The sequence below is a fragment of the Gossypium arboreum genome, chromosome 3 (genome assembly GCF_025698485.1).
Source record: "Gossypium arboreum isolate Shixiya-1 chromosome 3, ASM2569848v2, whole genome shotgun sequence".
NCBI classification, from domain to species: Eukaryota; Viridiplantae; Streptophyta; class Magnoliopsida; order Malvales; family Malvaceae; genus Gossypium; species Gossypium arboreum.
The window spans coordinates 121,747,568-121,769,912 of record NC_069072.1 but is presented as its reverse complement, the minus strand read 5'-3'; the positions used below and the strand labels follow the sequence as shown (position 1 = coordinate 121,769,912).

Sequence of the window (22,345 nt, the reverse complement as noted above, 5' to 3'; positions counted from 1 at the left end):
TGAAAAGAGGCCTAGTGTGGATGAGGAACTAGTTTGTGAATTCTACACTAATTTAACCTCAAGCGATTTGACAGAGGTTCCAGTTCGCGGAATCGAGGTACCAGTAAGTTCAAATGCTGTTAATGAGTTCTTTGAATTACCTGATTTCAAAAACGATGAATATTCTTCTTTGATGAGCAATATCAAGCCTGAAAATTCGCAAGAAATTCTTAAGGAACTTACAGTTCTAGGTTCTAAGTGGACTGTTGATACGTGATATTCGTGACAGATTTTAAATATTTATAATGAATCGTTCTTGAAACTAACTATTATCACGATGAAGGCAAGTGTACCTGTCGAACATTAGTATAGCTTTAGCAAGACCGGATTGTCGAACCCAAAGGAACTAAAAGTACTAGTAATGACTATATTTTTATTATCTAGCCTAAGAATAATGGGGCTTGTTTTAACTAACTAATTAACTAAACTAAGAATTCATAGAAAATAGAATTGGGGAATTACTTTTGGAAAACTCGATTGATTGAGACAATACCTAAGGAAAAATCCACCTAGACTTCACTTGTTATTTGAATCTGAATCAGACGATTTATTCATTTGACTTGATCCGTAGAAATCCCTAAGTTATATTATTATCTCTCTCGAGACTAACAACGTCTAACCCTAGTTTGAATAATTGAATTCTCTTTCTAATTAACGCCCTAGGGTTGCATTAACTCAATCTATGGATCCCTTTATTAGGTTTCACCCTAATCCAGCAAAATCTTGTCATCCTATCTCTAGGCGCGCAACCAACTCCACTTAATTATGAAAAAATTACTCTTAGACAGGGTCTATTCCGCCTCTGAATAAGAGTGTAACTTGAATCAATATCCTGGAATATCAAAACAAGAATTAAGAACACATAATTAAGAACAAGTCAAATATTTATCATACAATTCAGATAATAATAACAAGATCCGTCTTAGGTTTCATTCCCCTTAGGTATTTAGAGGTTTTAGTTCATACTAATGAAAGAAAACATCTCAAAAGAATAAAAATAACAAAACATAAGAAAACCCAAAACTCCTGAGGGAATTTGAAGGTAGATCTTCAGTCTTGATGGTGAATCTGACTTCTGAGATGGATCAATCAGCTTTCCTTGAGCAATTCCTTGCTCCCTCCTGTCCGTCCCCTTTTTCTCCTCCTTTATGGTGTATTTATAGGCTTTGGAATGCCTAAGGGCCCTCAAAATTGGCCTTTTCCGAATTGGACTAAACTTGGGCTCGACAGGGACACGCCCGTGTGCGATTACTTCAGGCCGTGGTCAAGTCTGTTAAATAGGCATGGGCGTGTGGTCTACCCGTGTGAGTCGTGTTTCGATTCTGCCAAATTGACACGGCCGTGTGGTCTGCCTGTGTGAGGAAGTCCAGGCCGTGTTGATTTCGTACATTGGCCTATTTTCTCTGTTTTTGGCCCGTTTCTCGTTCCTTTCACTCTCCTATGCTCACCAAAGTATAAAACATAAAATTAAGGCATTAGGAGCATCGACTTCACCAATTTTAAGGAAAAATCATCTGTAAAACGTGCTAAGCATATGATAGAAATATGTATAAATTACGGTTTATCAACTGTGTCAAAGCAAGGAACCCGCACTTGTCGAAGAGAATCTTTGACACCACATGTCGAAGGTATGGTTCTATTTAATCCATTTCAGCCTTATGCCTTGTTCGCATGGGACTACAATCTTGTTAGAGCGAATGGTTTTATTATATTCGATTTTAACTGGAAAAACCATTGGTGTGGGAAAAATCATCCTACGAGAGATGAGAAATTGTGCCATTAGACATTCTGGCCCCGTTTACTTTCTTTTTACGATAACAATTTTGTGCTTAAAAGCTGAGATTGTTGCAAACATAAAGAAGACAAGGTATTGCCAGGGCACAATCATAGATTGGGACCTTTATCGGGTAGCTAGAGATTTTGTTCTACAGGAGCGAGTTGAAGAAAGTGAGGATCCCGATGAAGAGGAAGAAAATCCCACAGAGATCGAGCCAATACAATCGACTAAAGTCCCTAATGAGGTGGAACCAATAGAACCAGAAATTGACCCTGATGACGAAACTTCAATATTTAGAGCTCAACCGCCTAGCCCAGACCTTCAAGATGAACTGTTAAAGTTGATGGACATAATGCAGCATATGCAATGGCAGCAACAAGCTTACTGGAGATACTCAAAAATAAGGGATGACTCAATGAGAAGTGCTCTTAAGAAAATTTACAATGACCCATTTATTTTTGTGCCTGGATTTCCAGATTTTATATTTGAACCATTATCGAAGAAGGAGCGAAGCAATTCATGCAAAGGCGATAGTGATGGAGCAAAAGATAATTCAAATTCGGAAGGGTCTGCAAATAAATAAAAGGGGGATCTTGACTTTATTTTATTTCTGTTCTTAGGTCATTTTAGGATTAATTTAATTAGGAATTTTTTTATTTAAATTAAGAGAGGAAAATCACTAATAAAATTTGAGCAAGTCACGAAGTATAAAGTGTGGCAATGGGTATATACATGTCTAGGATTGGATTTAGAAAAGAGCTTGGTACTTAAGCAGTCAAATTGACTCACCTTCTCTTTTCTAAAATCCTACGTAGTGTATAGTATCTATTCACTTTAAACAATGAGGACATTGTTCATTTTTATGTTGGGGGGACTGAAAATTTGAATTATTTCCACTCAGAATAAATTTTTCTGTTAATTATGATTAGGATATATTTTGTTCAATAATTTGAAATTTTATTAAGTATGCTAAACTTTAGTATGAATAAAGTTCTATTATTTCAATGAATTGTTATGTTAGCTTAATAATGATATAAATGTATTTTTAATAAAGCATGCAAATCACACCATAAAATTTTAGTTTTGTACGAAAGTTACTCATGCATGAAAGTTTAAGTCTTTAGAATTGACTTAGTAGTTTCTTGAGGCGAAATCCTAGGAAGTATGGAATGTTGGAAATGATTTAGGCAACTTTTCTTTGGACCGTTTGAGCATTTCAAGCCAACCATGATGAAATTTTTACCCTTTGAAACCCAACTTTAAGACTATATGGCCTAATTTTATTTGAACCCTTGCAAATTTAGCCATCACTTCTGTCTTAACTATCTCAAAATTGTCCCAAACACTAGACTCGATACTATTCCAAGTATTCATTGAAAATAAGTTTGGGGGAGTTGGAAAGAAGTATAAAATGCTCTTAAAATTGTGGTAATTCAAGAAAATTCTCGTGTAGATTGAAAAAAAAGCATATGCACCTAAAAAAGAATGTACAAAAAAGTATATGAAAGCAAAGAAAGTTGGTGTATTGAAGGTGATTATTTTGAAGGTCCGATACAGGCTGAGTTTAGGGTTTAAAAGCTTAAAATTATCTATCTTTTACCTACCCTTAAGCCCAGGCATGTTACAACCTTGTTAAAGACCTATTGATTCAAAAGTTCCAATGCTACCTACATTAGTGGAGAGAAATTGCTACGTACAACATATGAAGACAAAAGTTAAACTTAATGATTGTAGCTTAATCTTGAATAAGGGGAGTAAAATCACATTGGTAAGGTTTAACATGACTTTAGTAGGAAGCATTTAGTCTAATTTCTTCTATCATAATAGTTGTTGAGATTAATTTAAACAATATGTTTACTTAAGTAGCATAACTATCAAATTTCTTGTCTTTGAGCATAAGTATATTAAATTCATAATTTTGGGAAAAATGTTGTTCTGAAGGAGTTTTTCAAAGGTGTTTCCTAGAAATTCTTTTCAAAATTTGTGCATTACTCGAGACGAGCAATGAATTAAGTTTGGGGGTGTGGGAACACAAAAATTTACGCATTTTTACATACCCTTTTTACTTAAAATCATACCATTTCGATTAAATTCTTGTCAAAAAATAATTACTTTTTATAAATAATTAAATTATACTTAAAATATGAACATGATGAATTTTAGTTAATTTTATAATTAATTTTGAGTAATTTTGGTTATTTTCGACAGAATTGCGCAAAGGGCAAACAATGGCTCGGCAGACACTGCTTGAAGCACAAAACCGAGAAGCAATTTGAAGTATCAAGGTGAATTAATTTCCAGCCTAAGACGATCCAATTATGTGTATTAATTCATAATATAATTAATTTTAATTTATACCCAATTTTATTTGGGCTAAATAAATTACTATTAATTAATTATGGAAAAAGTGGCCCAGTTAAACCGAACCGATTGAAGTGAATCGGCCAAAGATTGAGCAGCCCAAAACAGGCCATTTGTTGACCTAAATCAGCTTATTATCTGATTAATTAAGCTTGCAAAGAAGCCCTTGAATTCTTGTCAAAGTTGCATTCAAACCCCTCCATAATTGTTAGATTTTTGGATTTGCCCCAAGCCATTTTTAGCAAAGTTGAAAGCATCAACTTTGCCACATAGGTAGCCGGCCAAGGGGTGGCTCTTTGGCTGCTATTTTTAGCAAATTTCAGCTGCCATGCTCAGCTATAAAAGCCCCCCTTTGCTGATCATTCAAAGCATCTCATTCATTCCTCATTCATTTCACAACACTTCTCTCCTCTCTCATTCTTTTTCTCTTATTTTTCCATTTCAATTCCCTTGCTCTTGTACCAATTTCTTCCCTTGGAAAAGGGGTGTTCTTCAACCATTTTTGGAGCAGCAATTTAGTGTTCATCGAAGCCTTGATCAGCAAGGACAACAAGAGGGAAGAACGGAGCAACCAAGTCAAGCCTCGAAAAACCACCGAATTTGATTCTTATTCCCTATCTCTTTAATTTTTGTTGTTGTTATGATGAACATATCTATGAGAATTCATGTTGTTGGAATGGTTAATTTAATCATATTAGCTTGAATTTAATTCATATTGGGTTGATTACATTTCATCTTCTTAAATTGTTAAAATTGTGTTTATGTTGTTATAGGCCTCGGTAAAATGCTTGATTAAGTAAAATCATGCCTAAGTTATTCTTGCGTTACGACTTTGAGGTAACTAATAAATTAATTATCTAAACAGATTGAAATTTTAATTAATTGATACAGTACTTGATCAGTGCATGTTTATTCTTCTAAGGTAGCTAAAGGTTAAATTAGCAATGTATCTAGTGATATTATTGCCTTGCATAACTTGCAAGATTATTGTGATTAAGTTGTTTCAAGGTAGGGATACCTTGTTACCTCATATGCTTGTTAGATTTAATTAATCGTTTGAATTGACATAGGAATATGCAAGAGATTAGTTCAGTTTAATAAGTATGTATGTGCAATAACATGTTTGCTTACTAGAATTTGTTTAGTCAGTTGAATTGACATAGGGATATGTCAAGAGATGAATGGATTTTGGTATGTAAGTATGTTCATAAGTTAGCAAATTATCGGGTTGCCGTGATTTTATTCGTAACAATATAAACATAAGTTTAATAATTCTAAAATTAGAAGTGTAATTAATCCAACACAATTATATCATCTGGATTAAATCTTATTTTGAAATCGTGCATTAAAACTTTCTTTTACTTTTTTTTTTCATTTATTTTAATTTTTTTAAGTTTTTAATCACCCTCTTTAAACAATATATTTTTCTTCACCAAAGTGTTTAAACTGCATTCATAAATAATCCTTTTCACAGTCCCTGGGGGTACGATAACTCGACATTTACTTATCACTTTATTACTTGTTGTGATTGTGTACACTTGCACATTTCTGTCGTTTCAACGGGCCCTTAAGCAAGGTGAAGTGATTAATGATGGGAAATAAGCACTTCCTGTCTTCTTTTTAGTACAGTCATAAATCTCCTTGAGAATAATTTTCCCAATATTAATGGACTTTTCTGTTAAGATGGCATATAACAAGAGCATTCATTCCACCAAGATGGTGGAACTATGTGAGATAGGCATAAAACTGTAGCAAACAAAATAAAACCATACCTTTGTTACTAGTTTTAAGTATTCCCTGCGACAAGAATGGCTCCCATACTTTCTTATAATCTATTGGGATCCTGGATTTGTCACAACATCCAGCACTTGTTGAAGAAAATCCTAATTGATGTTGTTCATCATAGGGTAGTACTCATCTTCTTCAACATCATGTAGGTTAAACAAATCACTGATGGACTTAGAAGTAAGAGGTACCTTTTTCTTCCGAACGATGACCTCAGTAGCATCTTGTATGGTCAAACTTGCATAGAACTCTCGAACTAGTTCATCATTGGGAGGCGAACAAGAATCACAAAAACGTTCCCGCTTGAGAGAATTGATTGTCTTTCTAATTGGCACAGGGACAACCATCGAATCATTACTCTTCAAATTAAAACCTTTTTCCGGCATCATAGGTTAATGCTTGAAAATTGAATCAAATCTCTCTTTCACTTCTTCATCGATCACAATCGGGTTTTCAGGAGTAGTCTTTGGCAATCTAGTTCTTTTGCGAGAAATGGTGTTTTCCTGAAAATTTAGAAAAGTTCTGCTTACAGGAGAAGAAGAAAAATCGGCAAGTGGGTAGAACTTGCTACGAAAAAAATTTTGTGACAGCGAAGAGGTTACAGCTATGAATGCAATGTGCGCAGTAATGGTGGTGTGCAGCGACGATAGCAGCTTCATGTGGCAGCGACGTTGATGCTCTGGAGGTCTCTTTGCGGTGTTTATATGAGATTTCGACAAGAAGGGAGGAGAACTAGGGTTTCTTTCGGGATTTGAGGTTGACGGCACAAGAGAAGAATTTAAGGATTTTTAGGGTTTAAGCAAATAACTTTGAGGGATATGAAAAATAGTAGAACGAAGAGGGGTTTATATAGGGAAAAATTAGGGCAACATGTAGCAAAAACTTAGCTATATTAGAGTTACTTGGGCGGCAATCAATGGAAGTGGCGGCAATAGGTGTATAGTTTTCCCTCTTTTTGCTGTCATGGGCCTCAAATTCAGACTGTGTCATATTAAAAGAACTTATTAGTATTTGGGCCAAATTTGACCCCCTTTATTAACTTAAAATTTTAAAATTTAAACAAAACAAATGAAACTTAAAAAAAATTAATTTTAATTAGAATTCTTTTCAATAAATTACATTAAATTAATTCTGAAGAAAGGTTGGAGGGGTCACAGTGGTCCCGCTTAAGTTCCAATCTCCTTAGACAGAATTAATTAAATGTACTAAATTAAGAAATAAATTTTAATTATTTATTTATTTACAAAACAAGCTTATGAAAAATCAAAGGTCTATTAATTTGAACGAGAATTCAACTCGCTCAACGTCACCATCCTAATAATGTTTGAGACATTGACCATTGACTTTAAATGTACCTCCGTAATTCTCGTATAATTCAATAGCTCTATAACGATAAACTCGATAGATGATATAAGGTCTTTTCCATCGGGATTTCAGCTTCTTAGGAAATAACTTCAGCCTTAAATTAAACAACAAAACCTTCTGACCTTCTTTAAACTCGCGAGGTTGTATATGACTATCATGCCATCTTTTTTATCTTCCTTTATACATTTTGGCATTCTCATAGGAAAACAACCCCAGCTCTTCTAACTCGTCCAGTTGTAACATCCTTCTCTCACCGGCCTGCTTAAGATCAAAATTCAACTTTTTCAAAGCCCAATGAGCTCTATTCTCCAACTCTAATGGCAAATGACTTGCCTTCCAAAAAACCAACCGATAAGGAGTCATTCCTAACTGTGTTTTAAATGCTATTCGATAGGCCCATAATGCATCATCGAGCCTTCGAGACCAATCTTTTCTGCTGGGGCGTACTATCTTTTCAACTCTTTTAACTTGCCCATTGGACTGGGGGTGATAAGCAATAGCAATCTTGTACTTCACATCATATTTATCAAGCAACCACTTAAGCCACTTGTTCACATAATGAGAACCTTCATCACTAATAATAACTCCTGGTGTCCCAAATCATGTAAACACATGCTTATGTAGGAATCACATGACTACCTTAGCATCATTTGTAGGGTACGCTTCTGCTTCAACCCACTTGGATACATAGTCCACAACAACTAAGATGTATTTTTTCCCATACGAAGAAGAAAAAGGTTTTAAGAAGTTAATGCCCCATACGTCAGATAATTCAATCTCCAAAATATTTGTTAAGGGCATTTCATTCATCCTTAATAAGTTTCCAATCTTTTGGCATCTATCACAGTTCTTCACATAGGCATAAGCATCTTTAAATAGTGTAGGCCAAAAAAAATTGCTTGCAAAACCTTAGCTACAGTACGTGCACCACCAAAGTATCCCCCACTTAGAGATGAATGGCAATGATATAAGATCTCAACAATCTCACTTTCAGCTACACACTTTTAGATTATATTATCTGTACACGGTTTAAACAAAAATGGGTCTTCTCAGAAATAATATCGACTATCATGAAGAAATTTCTTCCTTTTGGTATGTCATTTCTTGAGGTATTATTCCACATGCAAGATAATTGGAAAAATTAGCAAACCAAGGTGTTTCATGAATTGGACTCACCTCAAATAAGTGTTCATCTGGGAAATTCTCGTTGATAGGCACATGTGATCGAGTTACCTCATCTTGCTCCAACGTCGACAGATGATCAACTACTTGATTTTCAACACCTTTTTTTGTCTTGGATCTCAAGGACAAATTCTTGGAGTAAAAGTTTCCAATGAATTTGCCTCGGTTTTTCATCTTTCTTCGTGAGCAAGTATTTAATGGCCACATGGTCAGTGAATACTGTAACTTTGGTACCTATAAGATATGAGCGGAATTTGTCAAAAGCAAAAACTATAGCAAATAGTTCATTTTCAGTTACCGTATAATTGAGTTAGGCTCACGTCAAGGTTCTACTTGCATAATAAATGGGGTGGAACACTTTATTTTTTCTTTGACCCATCACAGCTCCAACAGCATAATCACTTGCATCACACATCAACTCAAAAGGTGTGCTCCAATCAGGTGTAATGATTATTGGGGCTAAGATTAACCATTTTTTCAGCTTTTCAAAAGCTTCTAAACATGCTTTGTTAAAATCGAACACTGTATCTTTCTCTAACAATAAACACAACAGCTTAGAAACTTTCGAGAAATCATTGATAAATCGTCGATAAAAATTGGCATGGCCAAAGAAACTTTTGACTCCTTTCACATTCATTGGGACTGGTAACCTTTCAATTACATCCACATTTTCTTTGTCAACTTCAATTCCTTTCTTTGAAATTCTATGCCCTAAGACAATCCCTTCCTTAACCATAAAATGGCATTTATCCCAGTTAAGGACAAGATTCATCTCTTCGTATCTCTTCAGTACCTTAGCCAAATTACTCAAACAAATATCATAAGTGTTACCAAAAAAAAAATCATACATGAAAACCTCAACAAAATTTTCAACCATATCAGTGAATATTGCCATCATGCATTGTTGAAAGGTTGCAAGTGCATTGCATAAACCAAAAGGCATTCGCCTAAAAGCAAATGTACCATATGGACAAGTAAAGGTTGTTTTATGTGGTCTTTCAAGGCTACAACTATTTGGTTATATCCTAAATAACCATCTAAAAAACAATAGAATTCATTACCTGCAAGTCGATCTAACATCTGATCCATAAAAGGCAACGAAAAATGCTCCTTCCGAGTGGCTTTATTTAGCTTTTTGCAGTCAACACAAATTCTCCAACCGGTAATAGTTCTCGCTGGAATTAACTCGTTACGCTCATTTTCAACAATCGTGATTCCACCTTTCTTCGGTACACACTGCACCTGACTTACCCACGAACTATTTGAAATAGGATAGATGATTTCTGCATCTAACCATTTGATCACTTCCTTTCTCACAACTTCCTTCATAATAGGATTGAGCCTCCTTTGCCCATCAATTCGAGCTTTTACACCTTCCTCTAGAATAATTTTGTGCATACAAAATAAAGTGCTTATACCTCGAATATCAACTATGGTCCAACCAATTACTTTCTTAAATTTCTTTAGAATAGAAATTAGTTGCTCCTCTTGATCTTTTGTCAGTTCTGCTGAAATAATCACAGGCAAAGTGGAACAGTCACCTAAATAAACGTTTTTCAAATAGGAAGGAAGTACCTTTAGTTCGACTGTAGGTGGTTCTTTGATTGACAATTTGAGTTGTACAAATTCTCTGACTTCCAACTCAAACGGTTCAAATCATGTGGATTGAATAAAATTTCTCAGATTGGCTTCCACCAGAACCATATTTTCTTCACTTTCTTCATCCTCCAAAGGGTCAAACCTTAAGGCTTTCTCCAATAGCTCTTTTTTAAAATTGCTTTCCATAGGAATCAAGATTTCTAACTCTTTCATAACTGAACACTCTTCTGTCAGATCGGGAAATTTCATCACTTTAAGAATGTTAAAAGTTACCTGATCATCTTGAACTCGCATGGTGAGTTCGCCTTTCTGTACATCAATTAATATTCTTCCCGTGGTTAGGAAAGGTCTCCCAAGGATAATTGGCACTTCCTTATCTGTTTCAAAATCTAGATTAAAGAAATAAACAGGAAAAATACATTTATCGACTCTTACTAAAACATTATCGATCTTTCCTTTGGGGTATGTGAAAGATCGATCCGCTAGTTGGAGCGTCACAGTTGTAGGTCTTACTTCTCCTATCCTTAGCATCTTGAAAATAGACTTAGCCATCAAGTCGATACTTGCTCCTAAGTCACACAAAGCTTTACCACATTAAGATTCACCAATGTTATAAGGTATCGTAAAGCTTCATGTATCCTTCAATTTCGGTGGTAGTTTGTTCTACAGGAACGCACTGCATTTCTTCATCAAGGCAACAGTCTCATACTCACTCAGTCATTTCTTCTTGGATAGTACATCATTCATAAACTTCACGTAATTTGGCATTTGTTCTAAAGCCTCCACCAACGGAATATTGATGTGTAATTGCTTCAAAACATCCAAAAATTTCTTGAATTGCACCTTCTATTTCTGCTTGTGTTGCTATAATCTTTGTGGATCTAGAGGTGATAGAACTTTCTGTTAAACCGGACAACTCTTTTGAGAAGGTAAATCTGCATCTAAAGAAGATGTTAAAGTATCTGAATTCATTAAGTTAGGATTTACCTTGCCAGTCTTTGTAGATTCTAATTCCTTTGGTGTAGGAATTTCAACAACTGGTTGACTTTCCTCCTTTTCAACAGGCTTATTTTCAACATCAATCAATCGGGGTTCCAGAATTTTACCACTTCGCAATGCCACTACTTTGATATGTTCTTTACCTAAGTTTCTTGGATTCTCAATATCGCTCGGCAAGATTCTTTGTGGTCTATTACGAAGCTTCGTAGCTAACTGGCCTATTTGGTTTTCCAGATTTTTCAGTGTTGCTAGTTGGCTCTGGATCAAAGCGTAATTTTTTTCCATATACACTTTCAACAAGTTCTCCAAACTATTTAATGATTCAGCTTGGGCTGGTTTTGGAGCTTGCTGATTAAACCCCTGAGATTGGTTGGGTCTATGTTGCATAAAGTTGTTGTTTGGTCTATTTCCTTGGTTGCTCCAAGAAAAGTTGAGATGATTACGCCATGAAGAATTATATAAGTTGGACTGGATCCTTGTCCACTCCTATTTTGGTGTTGGTTCCCCACATAGTACACTGGCTCGAGAATTAATGGGAAATTTTTTAAAGAATGACTTTCCCCACAATACACACAGGAAACTACTTCAAACGGACTTGGTGGCTAAGCTGCAAAATTATTAGCACTATTAACGATAAACTACTTTAACATAAAGGAAATAGACAATACCTGAGCTGATAACGAAGTGAGACATCAATTTTATCAATTTTATGAACTCTGGCTACACGTCTTCCTGAAGCGGTTTGATTTGTTGGCCATTGATAGTTATTTCTTACGATCCTTTTGATGATCTCATAAGCCTCATTATAAGACTTAGACAAATTTGCACCATTCGTAGAAGCATCTACCATCAATATTGTATGTGCATTGAGACCATTATAGAATGTCTCCAACTGGATACAATGAGGAATCCCATGATGAGGACATTTATGAAGTAACTCATTGACTCACTCCTAAGCCTCATACAAAGAGTCGTCATCCAATTGTTGGAAAGTTGTGATCTTGTTCCTCAACTTAGCGTTCTTGCTAGGTGGGAAATACTTAACCAAAAATCTCTGATAAACCATAATGTATACATATTTTTACCCCATGCTTGGAATATTTTTGGAAGGGTTATCATAAGATTTAATGAATTTGATGATCCTAATCCTTTAATTTCATGTTTTATACTCAGGAGAGCTTAGGATAGCAAAAGGAGCAAGAAACAGGCAAAAAACAGACAAATTGGGCCTAATTCAGTGTTTCATACGGCCTAGGGACTTCCACATGGGTAATCTACACGCCTGTGTGTCATAGTTGTGTCGACATTCAACCAAGTCAGAATTCCACATAGCCTGAGCACCTTCACATGGGTGTGGCACACGGCCATGTCCCTGTCGAGCATAAGTCTAATTCTATTCAGAAAAGGCTAATTTTGAGGGTTTTGAAGCATTCCAAAGTCTATATAAACACCCTAGAAGAGGATTAAAAGGGGGGGCGCAGAGTAGAAAGTAGAAAAGACTAGAAGAACAGCCATCGGAATCAGCTCGGAAGCAGGATCTCCTTTAAGACTGAAGATATCCATTCAATTTCCTTAGAAGTTCTTTGGGTTTCTTTATATTTTGTTGTTGTCCCAATTTTGAGATGTTTTCCTCTATTGTTATGAACTAAATTCCCTAATACCTAGGGAAGTTGAAACCTAAGACGGAACTTATTACTATTTGAATTATATGATAAATACTTGTTCTTATTCTTAATTGTGAGATTTAATCCTTGTTTTAATATTCCAGGAAATTAATTCAGGTTTTGATGTGCTTATTCAATGGAGCAAAAGTCCCTGTTTAATAGTAGATCCTCTATAATTAAGCGGAGTTGCCTACAATCCTAGAGATAGGACGACATAAATCTGTCAAATTGGAGTCAAATCTAATAAGGGAATCTATAGGTCAAGTGAATGCGATAATAAGGGTTTTAATTAGAAAGAGATTTCAATTAATCAACCTAGAGTTAGTTGTTTTTAGTCTCGATAGAGATAATAACATAAATCAAGGATTTCTACGGATTAAGTCAAGTGAATAAATCATCTAATTCAGAAATAATAAGTGAAGTCTAGGTGGATTCTTCCTTGGGTATTATCTTCTTCATCGGTTTTCTAAACAGTATTTTTCAACTTTTATCTCTGTCGTAATTTTAGTTAATTAGATAATTAGTCTTAGTTAAAACATTCCTTTAATTGTTAGGCTAGATAATAAAAAGATAGTAATTACTAGTACTTTTAGTCCTTGTGGATATGATATTTCAGGTCTCACCATAACTATACTACTGTTCGATAGGTGCGCTTGCCTTAATCGAATTTTAGTTAGTTTAGTGACCATCAAGTTTTTGGCACCGTTGCCTGGGACTAAGATATTAGGAACGCTTGGTTTTTATTACTTTAGCCATTTTTACTTTTATTGCAATTTACATTTTGTTTTTAGTTTAATTTTTCTTTTCTAAATTTTTCTTTTTAATTGCTTTGGGTAGGTGTCTCTAGTTTATGACTAAGAGGAACCCGTCAAGACCTTTGCTTTTTGACAGTGAGATCGAGAGCACAGCTCGTAGAAACAGAAGAGAAATAAGGCGAATTCTACAATACATAGAGGAAGAGTGAGAGGACGATATCCATACTACAACCAAGGAGATGGCTGAAAATCAAAATAATCCGCTACCTCCTGTGGTTGCCATAAATCCATTGAATCAGAATCCTGCTCCTCGTACTATGTACGACTATGCTAAGCCTAATTTAACGGGGGCTGAATCGAGTATTGTTAGACCTGCAATTGCTGTAAATAATTTTGAACTAAAACCTAACACTATACAAATGATTCAACAGTTTGTTCAGTTTGATGGGTTGCAGGATGGCAGGATGAAGACCCAAATACTCATTTGGCCAACTTCTTAGAGTTCTGCGATACTTTCAAAATAAATGGCATTTCTGATGATGCCATTCGCCTTCGATTATTTCCCTTTTCATTAATGAATAAGGCTAAACAGTGGTTGAACTCATTACGACGAGGGTCAATCACTACTTGGGAACAAATGACCGAAAATTTTTTACTCAAATACTTTTCGCCAGCCAAAACGAAAAAGTTAATGAATGATATCTCTTCTTTTATGTAGATGGACTTAGAAACACTTTATGATGCATGGGAGAGATACAAGGATCTATTGAGAAGGTGCCCTCACCATGGGTTACCTCTTTGGCTACAAGTTCAAACTTTCTGCAACTAGACAAATGATCGACCCAGATGCTAGTGGAACTATCAATAATAAGACACCTGAAGAGGCTTATGAGTTCATAGAAGAGATGTCACTAAATAATTACCAGTGGAAAGTCATAAGGACAAAGTTGACAAAAGAAGCCAGCGTTTTTAACATCAATTCGGTTACTATGCTTTCAAATCAGGTAGAACTTTTAAATAGAAAAATTGATGGTTTATTTGGTTCTACGCAGGCTCATCCAGTAATGCAATGCGATGCAAGTGCAGGTGGAACGAGCAATTCAGAATATCCACCTATAGCCCTAACATGGAGAACAAGCAAATGAATTATATGAGTAATAATCCTAGACTTTAAAATAATCCTTACAATAACACTTACAATCCAGGTTGGAGGAACCACCCAAATTTCTCATGGGGAGGCCAAGGGAATAAAAGACCACCACCCTCTCCAGGCTTCGAACAACAACTTTACCAGCAAGAGAAAAAGCCAAACCTTGAGGAGATGATGACAAAGTTTATTTCAGTAGCAGAAACCCATTTTCAGAATACTGAAACTGCGCTTAAAAATAAGTAAGCATCGATTCAAGGTCTAGAGACTCAAATAGGTCAGCTTGCTGAGCTGATCTTAGAAAGACCAGAAGGTAGCTTGCCCAACAATACAGAAACTAACCCAAGAGAGCAGCTCCATGTGATTACGGTTCAATATGAAGAAGGGTTAGTTGAGTCCACACCAGAACCAAGGCAAGAAACTAAGGTAAGCCAAGATAAGGTGGATGAAAGCCAGAATAAACAAAAATCGGAAGTTAGATGATTCGTCGCATGTGGAATTAAATGCAATTTGCTTAGCAATTTTACAAAATAAACTACCCAACAAGTTAAAGGATCTAGGGAGTTTTACTATTCCTTGTTTACTCGGTAGTTTAAATGTTGATAATACTTTAGCCGATTTAGGGGCAAGTATAAATGTCATGCCCTATAAAATGCTTAAACAACTAGGTATTGGGAAACTAAAAAAACTAGGATGAGTATACAACTGGCAGATAAAACTATTAGATTTCCTAGGGGTATTGTTAAGGACGTACTCTTTAAGATTGATAAATTCATTTTCCCAGCAGACTTTGTTGTTTTAGACATGGAAGAGGACGGTGACATTCCTTTAATCTTAGGATAACCCTTTTTAGCAACCGCTAGGACTATTATTGATGTTGGTACAGGAGAACTAACACTTCGTGTAGGTGATGACACGACTAAACTTCAAGCTCGTGATTACATACACATAGAGTAAGCTATCATAGCTTAGTAAGTCATAAGCAAATAAATAACTCAATGACAATATCAACTGAATTTAACCAAACCAATTTATGCTATCATAATCACATTTAATTTCAAGCTCACAATTTCATATACAACATGTACTTTCATATATAAATTTTACCTTGGCCGAATATACATGTATTTATTATCAAAGTAACATTCAATTTCAAAACCATAGTACCATTATATAACCGAATATATACACACTCATAAGCATATACTCTTGAATCAAACTTCAATATCTCATACTTATACATATCATGTGGCCAAATATACTTCACAAATACACATATATTTACATTAGCATAATGTATAATTTGCATCACATATCAAATAACCAGCTTACCTTATTTTCAAATAAGTAATCAACTATCTCATACTTGATCACTTTAGCTCGATTTACACATTCGATCACAACTTATCGTTGCCCATTGAACCATTCGGAATTGAATAGAATACTCGGATAATCACACATGTTGTACAATGCCAACGTCCCAGATGTGGTCTTACATGTAATCACATATCGATGCCACTATCCCAAACAGGGTCTTACACGAATCAAATACGATGTCGATATCTCAGACATGGTGATACACGAATCAAATACGATGCCGATATCTCAGACATGGTCTTACACGTAATCACATATCGATGCCAAAATCCCAGATGTGGTCTTCCACGAGAACACATATCGAAAATACTATGTCATGACATATGTATCCTAGCTATTCCTAAGGTTCGTACGAGGCTTTCGAACGTCGTAACTCGGTCAAATATAACTCGTACACATAGATTTCAAGTTTATGCATATTCGGCTTCCACATATATATTGTCACATTATTCATTTCAGCATAAATATAGTTCGGATTTAATCAAATAAATAAGATCTATTTGCTTATAAACTTACCTCGAACAACGATAATCAGAACAGGATGACTAATCGACAACTTTGGTTTTCCCCCAATCCAAATCTGATTTCTTTGGTTCTTGATCTAAACATATTCAAATTAAACTCATTCAAACATAATTTCATTCATTTTAGTCCAAAAGCACATAAATGGGCAAATTACCATTTTACCCTGACATTTAACACTTTTTACAATTTAGTCCAAATTGCACAAAACACAAAACATGCAAAATTTGCACACACCATGCTTAGGCCGAATGTTACCCATGTTCATAAAAGTCCATAAATTTCATTTATTTCACATTTTAGTCCCTCAATTTATCATTTTTTCAATTTAGTCCTAGTTACTCAAAATCATCAAAAATTCCAATACAAAACATATTAATCCAAAACATATATTTTATAATTCATCAACTAACATCACAATGCTCAATTATTCATCAATGGCATAACTCAAAATATTCATCAAAATAAAAAATTCAAGCATGGGCTTTGTACATTACACTGCAATGATCTCAAAAACGTAAAAATTATCAAAAACTGAGCTTGATACATACCTTAATCAAGCTGAACAATGGCCAAATACCCTAAGCTTTAATTTCTTTCTCGGCCAAATACCCTAAGCTTTATTTCCTTTCTTTCTCTCTCGAGTTTCGGCAAAAACAAGACAATATGCATGGTTAGTTTAATTTCATGTTTTGTTATATACATATTTTACATATTTAACCTTTAAACTAAAATATAAAACCATTATAATATAAGGTCACAACCATCCATCATATATAATTATGGTTTAATTGCAACTTAAATACCTTATGCAATAAAGACAACATCAATTCAGCCCTTTTACAATTGACCATCAAATTTTCATTTTACGCGATTAAGCCATTTTTATTAAATCGACACTCAAACGGTAAAATTAAAACACGAAAATTTCAAAGATATAAATTCACACATAATAAACATAGAAAATAATTTTAAAATATTTTTCTATCTCAAATTTGTGGTCCTGAAACCACCATTCCGAATAGGGTCTAAATCAAGCTGTTACAACTCTCCCCCCTTAGGGATTTTCGTCCCCGAAAATCTTACCGGTGAATAGGTTCGGATAACGTTCTTTCATTTCATCTTCTAGCTCCCATGTTTCCTCTTCTACTATTTTTTATGCCATAGTACTTTCACTAATGGAATTTTCTTATTTCACAATCCTTTAACTTCGCGAGCCAGAATACGAATCGGTTCTTCCTCATATGTCATATTAGACTTAATCTCGATCTCTGATGGATTAATCACATGTGAAGGGTCAGATCTATATCTTCGAAGCATCAAAACATGAAATACATTATGGATCTTTTCTAACTCAAGTGGCAACAACAGTCTGTACGCAACTGGCCCGACACGCTCAATTATCTCATACGGCCCAATAAAACTTGGACTCAATTTGCCTTTACGACCGAATCTGAGTATTTTCTTCCACGGTGGGACTTTTAAAAGTACTTTGTCCCCTATTTGAAACTCTATATCTTTTTGTTTCAAGTCCGCATACTATTTCTGATGATCTGATGCTGTTTTCAGACTTTCACGGATCACTTTTACTTTCTGTTTAGTCTTTCTGAACAAATCGACCCTGTGTATCTTGTTTTCACTAAGCTCAGTCCAATATAATGGTGTTCAACATTTATGGCTGTACAAAGCCTCGTAGGGTGCCATTTTGATACTCGATTGAAAGCTATTATTTTACGCAAATTCAATCAGAGATAAGTATCGTTCCCACATATCTTCAAACTCGAGAATGTAACATCTCAACATATCCTCAAGTATCTGAATGATTCGTTCGGACTGACCATCTGTTTGGGATGGAAAGCAGTGCTGCAATGTAATTTCATACCTAGAGCATCTTGCAGTTTCTTCCAAAACCGTGATGTAAACCTCGGATCTCTATCCGAAACAATAGAAATAGGTACTCTATGTAATCTCACAATCTGAGAAACATACAATTCAGCTAGCTTATCAAGCGAGTAATCTGTGCAAACCGAAACAAAATGAGCCATTTAGTCAATCGATCCATAATAATCCAGATTGCATCTTTCTTACTTGGTGTCAACGACAAACCGGATACAAAATCCATCGTGACTCTATCCCATTTCCACTTAGGTATCATGATCGACTGAAGCTATCCAGAAGGTACCTGATGCTCGGCTTCTACTTGCTGAAAAACTAAACATTTTGAAACAAAGTCAGAAATGTTGTAACACCCCAAACCCGGCCCAGACGTTATGGCCAAATTTGACGTGCCACATCGGAGTTAAAAATCTGAGTTTCGTTTTAGAGTTTTTAAAAGCCATATGTTTTTTGAGTTAACAAAGTGTATGGAAGCTAAGCACCGGTAGGTATCCGAGGCGGAGGAGGTGAGCCATGAAGGCTGCTTAAGTACCAAGCTCTTTAATTGGATCCAATCCTAGACATGCCCACAACCATAGCCACACTTTGTCATTTCGAGTTTAAATTCGTTTAAGTGGACATCTTTGATTAACCGATGAATCGTGGTGTTGAGATAATTTGAAAACAAGTATCATTTTGAAAACACGTCCTAAGTCTAGCCCATTTGAATAATAATTAACCAATTTTAAAGTTATTAAAATTAAAATAATCCGAAAAGAAATAAAAGAAAAGTTAAAATTGGCATTATTACAACCCAAAAATAAATAATAGTTAAAGGAAATTAAGCGAAACCAACACTTTATTTAAAGCCCAAGGCGATCACCGTGGCCACTCTGAATCCCCTCAGGCCCAAGTCCCCACATCAAGGCTCACTGCAAGGTTAAGGAAAGGGGTGAGTTTGGAAACTTAGTGTGCAACAAGCCCCTTTCGAGCCCAAAACAATAACGACTGTTGGGTCTAAGCCCAAATCAATCTCAATCATGCACCGGGTAGTAGCCCTTTTCATATTTCATATTTCATATCTTGGGCGAAGCCTTTTCATATTTCATATTACTGGGCCGAAGCCTTTTCATATTTCATATTACTGGGCCGAAGCCTTTACTGTAAACGGTGTGGCCCTTAGGCCCATTTCAATGTCACATATAATTTCAATGAAAGAATGCAACCCATTTGGGGAGACTACTCAACCCACCATCCGCTACTCTCCACCCGTACCAACCAACACACCATGTGGGGATTAACTCGACCCACCCGCCAAACTCTCCACTGGCAGCATAGCTGCTTTATCATATAACTGGAGGCCTAGCCTCTTTTAATAACTGGGGCAAAAGCCCTTTCAATAACTGGGGCATAAGCCCTTTTATAACTGGGGCATAAGCCCTTTTTCACTTCCTCCATCCATATAAAAACCCAACCCAATGCATTTATGATTACCTCTTGTGCATATCATACATATCATGTGCATATCATACATTTCATGTGCATATCATACATACCATATTTATCAAAATCCCATGTATTAAAATCATACATAAACCCTAGGGGTATAATGGTCATTTTACCTAGGGGCAAAAGCGGTCATTTTCATATTATAAGGGTAATCTCTTAATTTTACCAAAATTAGGGTTTCCATGTTCATTAACGATTACTAACAATCCATGGGTGCAAAGCTGTGATTACGGCCCATTTTAGCGAAATCGAGTTATTGGGCCTAAAACCCTAATGGGCCCTACTTAGCCAATTCTGTCGTCTAGGCCCACTTAGCCTATATTCCATAACAGTTTTAATAGTTTTATCATGCAATTTAACAGATTTTCGTTTTCTACCAATTTTACCCAAATGGGCCCGAAAGCCCAATGGGCCCCACTTCGGCCCCTCGAGGCCCAACTTACCAAGAACGCCAAAAATCACATTCTTACCGTTTCCATCATTCTCGTTCACCGTCTCATCGATTCTAACTAACTAGTGAGCGTTAAGCTTGCTCACAAGTCCTCGAAATGCCGAAATTTGGCATTTGACTTTTAAACATCTTATCGCTTTAAGCTATGAAAGGGTTCGTTACACACGATTTGCGATATTCCTTGACGAGATCTCCTACATGATTTCTCCTATAATCAATTGTTAAATAGATCAGCTCGCAATAATTGAACCAAATTAAGAACTTTCCAATATTAACACTTACACATTCGCCACCATCCATAATGGCCTTAGGCACCTTACCTTTGTCGCGATTGATGACTAGGCCTAGCTACTCCGTGATCCAAGCTACTCCAAATCGACACTACACCTTGCTGCTCCTTCAATAAATAAACCAAAAATATTAAAAGAAGACCCCATAGAGTCTATGCCCATATTCGACCATCTCCTAAACTTGGAGTTTGGCTTTTGACCAAAGCTACACTAGGAATTGTTTAGAGTTTGAACACTTACCACGTCTTTCTCCTCTTGAATCTGGATGCCTAAAAGGTAAGGGAATCGAGCGCCAACTATTGAGAAGGAAGAAAAGGTTGCTGGTCACAAAGAATCGGCACCCCTATCTTCATTGATTCGACTTTTTGCGGCACTTGGCAAAAATAGAGATAAGGAAAACAATGGTGAATGAAAGGAAATAGTGGGCTGATTTGAAAGAAAGAAAAGGAAGAAAATTGAGTAGAAGGGAGGTAGATTAGGCTGGAAAAGAAAGAGAGAAAAAGCTACACACCAAAGAACAAAATCGGCACAACTAAGACCCTAATGCCGAAATTACTAACCTAATACACCTCTGTCGAAAATCCCTCTCCAAACTCCCTTATTCGCCAACTCTATCTCCATATCACATCCCTAAAATCTCTCCCTTATCCCTCCTTAATTTATGCATTTGACTTGATCCAACTCTCTCCTCTTCTGAGAATCCACTCGGGTTCCAACACTTACCCTTCTGCACAAAAATAAATACTCCTATTTGCCAACACAGGAATCGATCCCAAGTCTTCCCCAACACTTACACGCCACCTTTAAAGCTCCCTAGTGGCGTCACTTAGCCACTTTGCGGAGGATCTTTTGTGATACACTTTACCCACAACTTAATATAAGGGCACCTAGCCGAACCCCTAACTCCTAAGTCCAAAATTTAAAAATTCCCGGGTTTTGGCCAACTCATGGGCCTTCCATAAGCCCATTTACACACCCAAATTATGAATTCCATCATCACCTACCAAATTTTAGAAATTTACTTAAAATATCAAGAATCGCGAAAACCCGAAAATCGGGATGTTACAACTCTACCCTCCTTAAAGAAATTTCGACCTCGAAATTTACAGTCCAAACAGTTGAGGGTATCTTGACGCATTGCCTCTTGATCTCCCAAGTAGCTTCTTCCTTGCCATGGTTCCTCCAAAGTACCTTCACCAACGGATGACCTCCTTCTCAACACCTTGACATCACGATCAAGTATTTGCACGAGTTCCTCTTCAAAGGTCAAATCCATTGTACCTTAATTTACGCAAGCGCACGATATGAGTTGGGTCGAGCGATATCGCCTTAGCATGGACACATGGAAGACATCGTGAATGCGATCCGATTCGGAGGTAACTCTAGGCGATAAGCCACCGGCCCTATCCGCTTAATGATTGGTGAGGCCCAATAAACCGTGGGCTCAACTTACCCTTCTTACCAAATCTCAAGATCTTCTTCCAAGGCGAAACTTTCGAAAAGACCATGTCTCCTACCGCATATTCAATATCCTTACGCTTCAGATCGGCATAAGACTTTTGTCAATCCGCCGCCTCTTTTAACCTCTTCCTGATTACCTTAATCTTGTCTTCAGTATCTGCCACCAACTCTGGTCCAAGTATTTACC

The 22,345-nt window shown here is 36.1% G+C and overlaps 2 non-coding genes across 2 annotated transcripts; one reads left to right on the top strand and one right to left on the bottom strand.

The window, feature by feature from the left end:
* Positions 1-12,015: 12,015 nt before the first annotated feature.
* LOC128291224 (small nucleolar RNA R71) lies at positions 12,016-12,122 on the top strand. The gene has a single exon (XR_008281000.1). It is a non-coding gene; the product is annotated as a small nucleolar RNA R71 (small nucleolar RNA).
* A 2,089-nt stretch (positions 12,123-14,211) lies between these two features.
* LOC128291135 (small nucleolar RNA R71) lies at positions 14,212-14,318 on the bottom strand. Its single transcript, XR_008280911.1, has one exon. It is a non-coding gene; the product is annotated as a small nucleolar RNA R71 (small nucleolar RNA).
* Between the last annotated feature and the right edge of the window lie 8,027 nt (positions 14,319-22,345).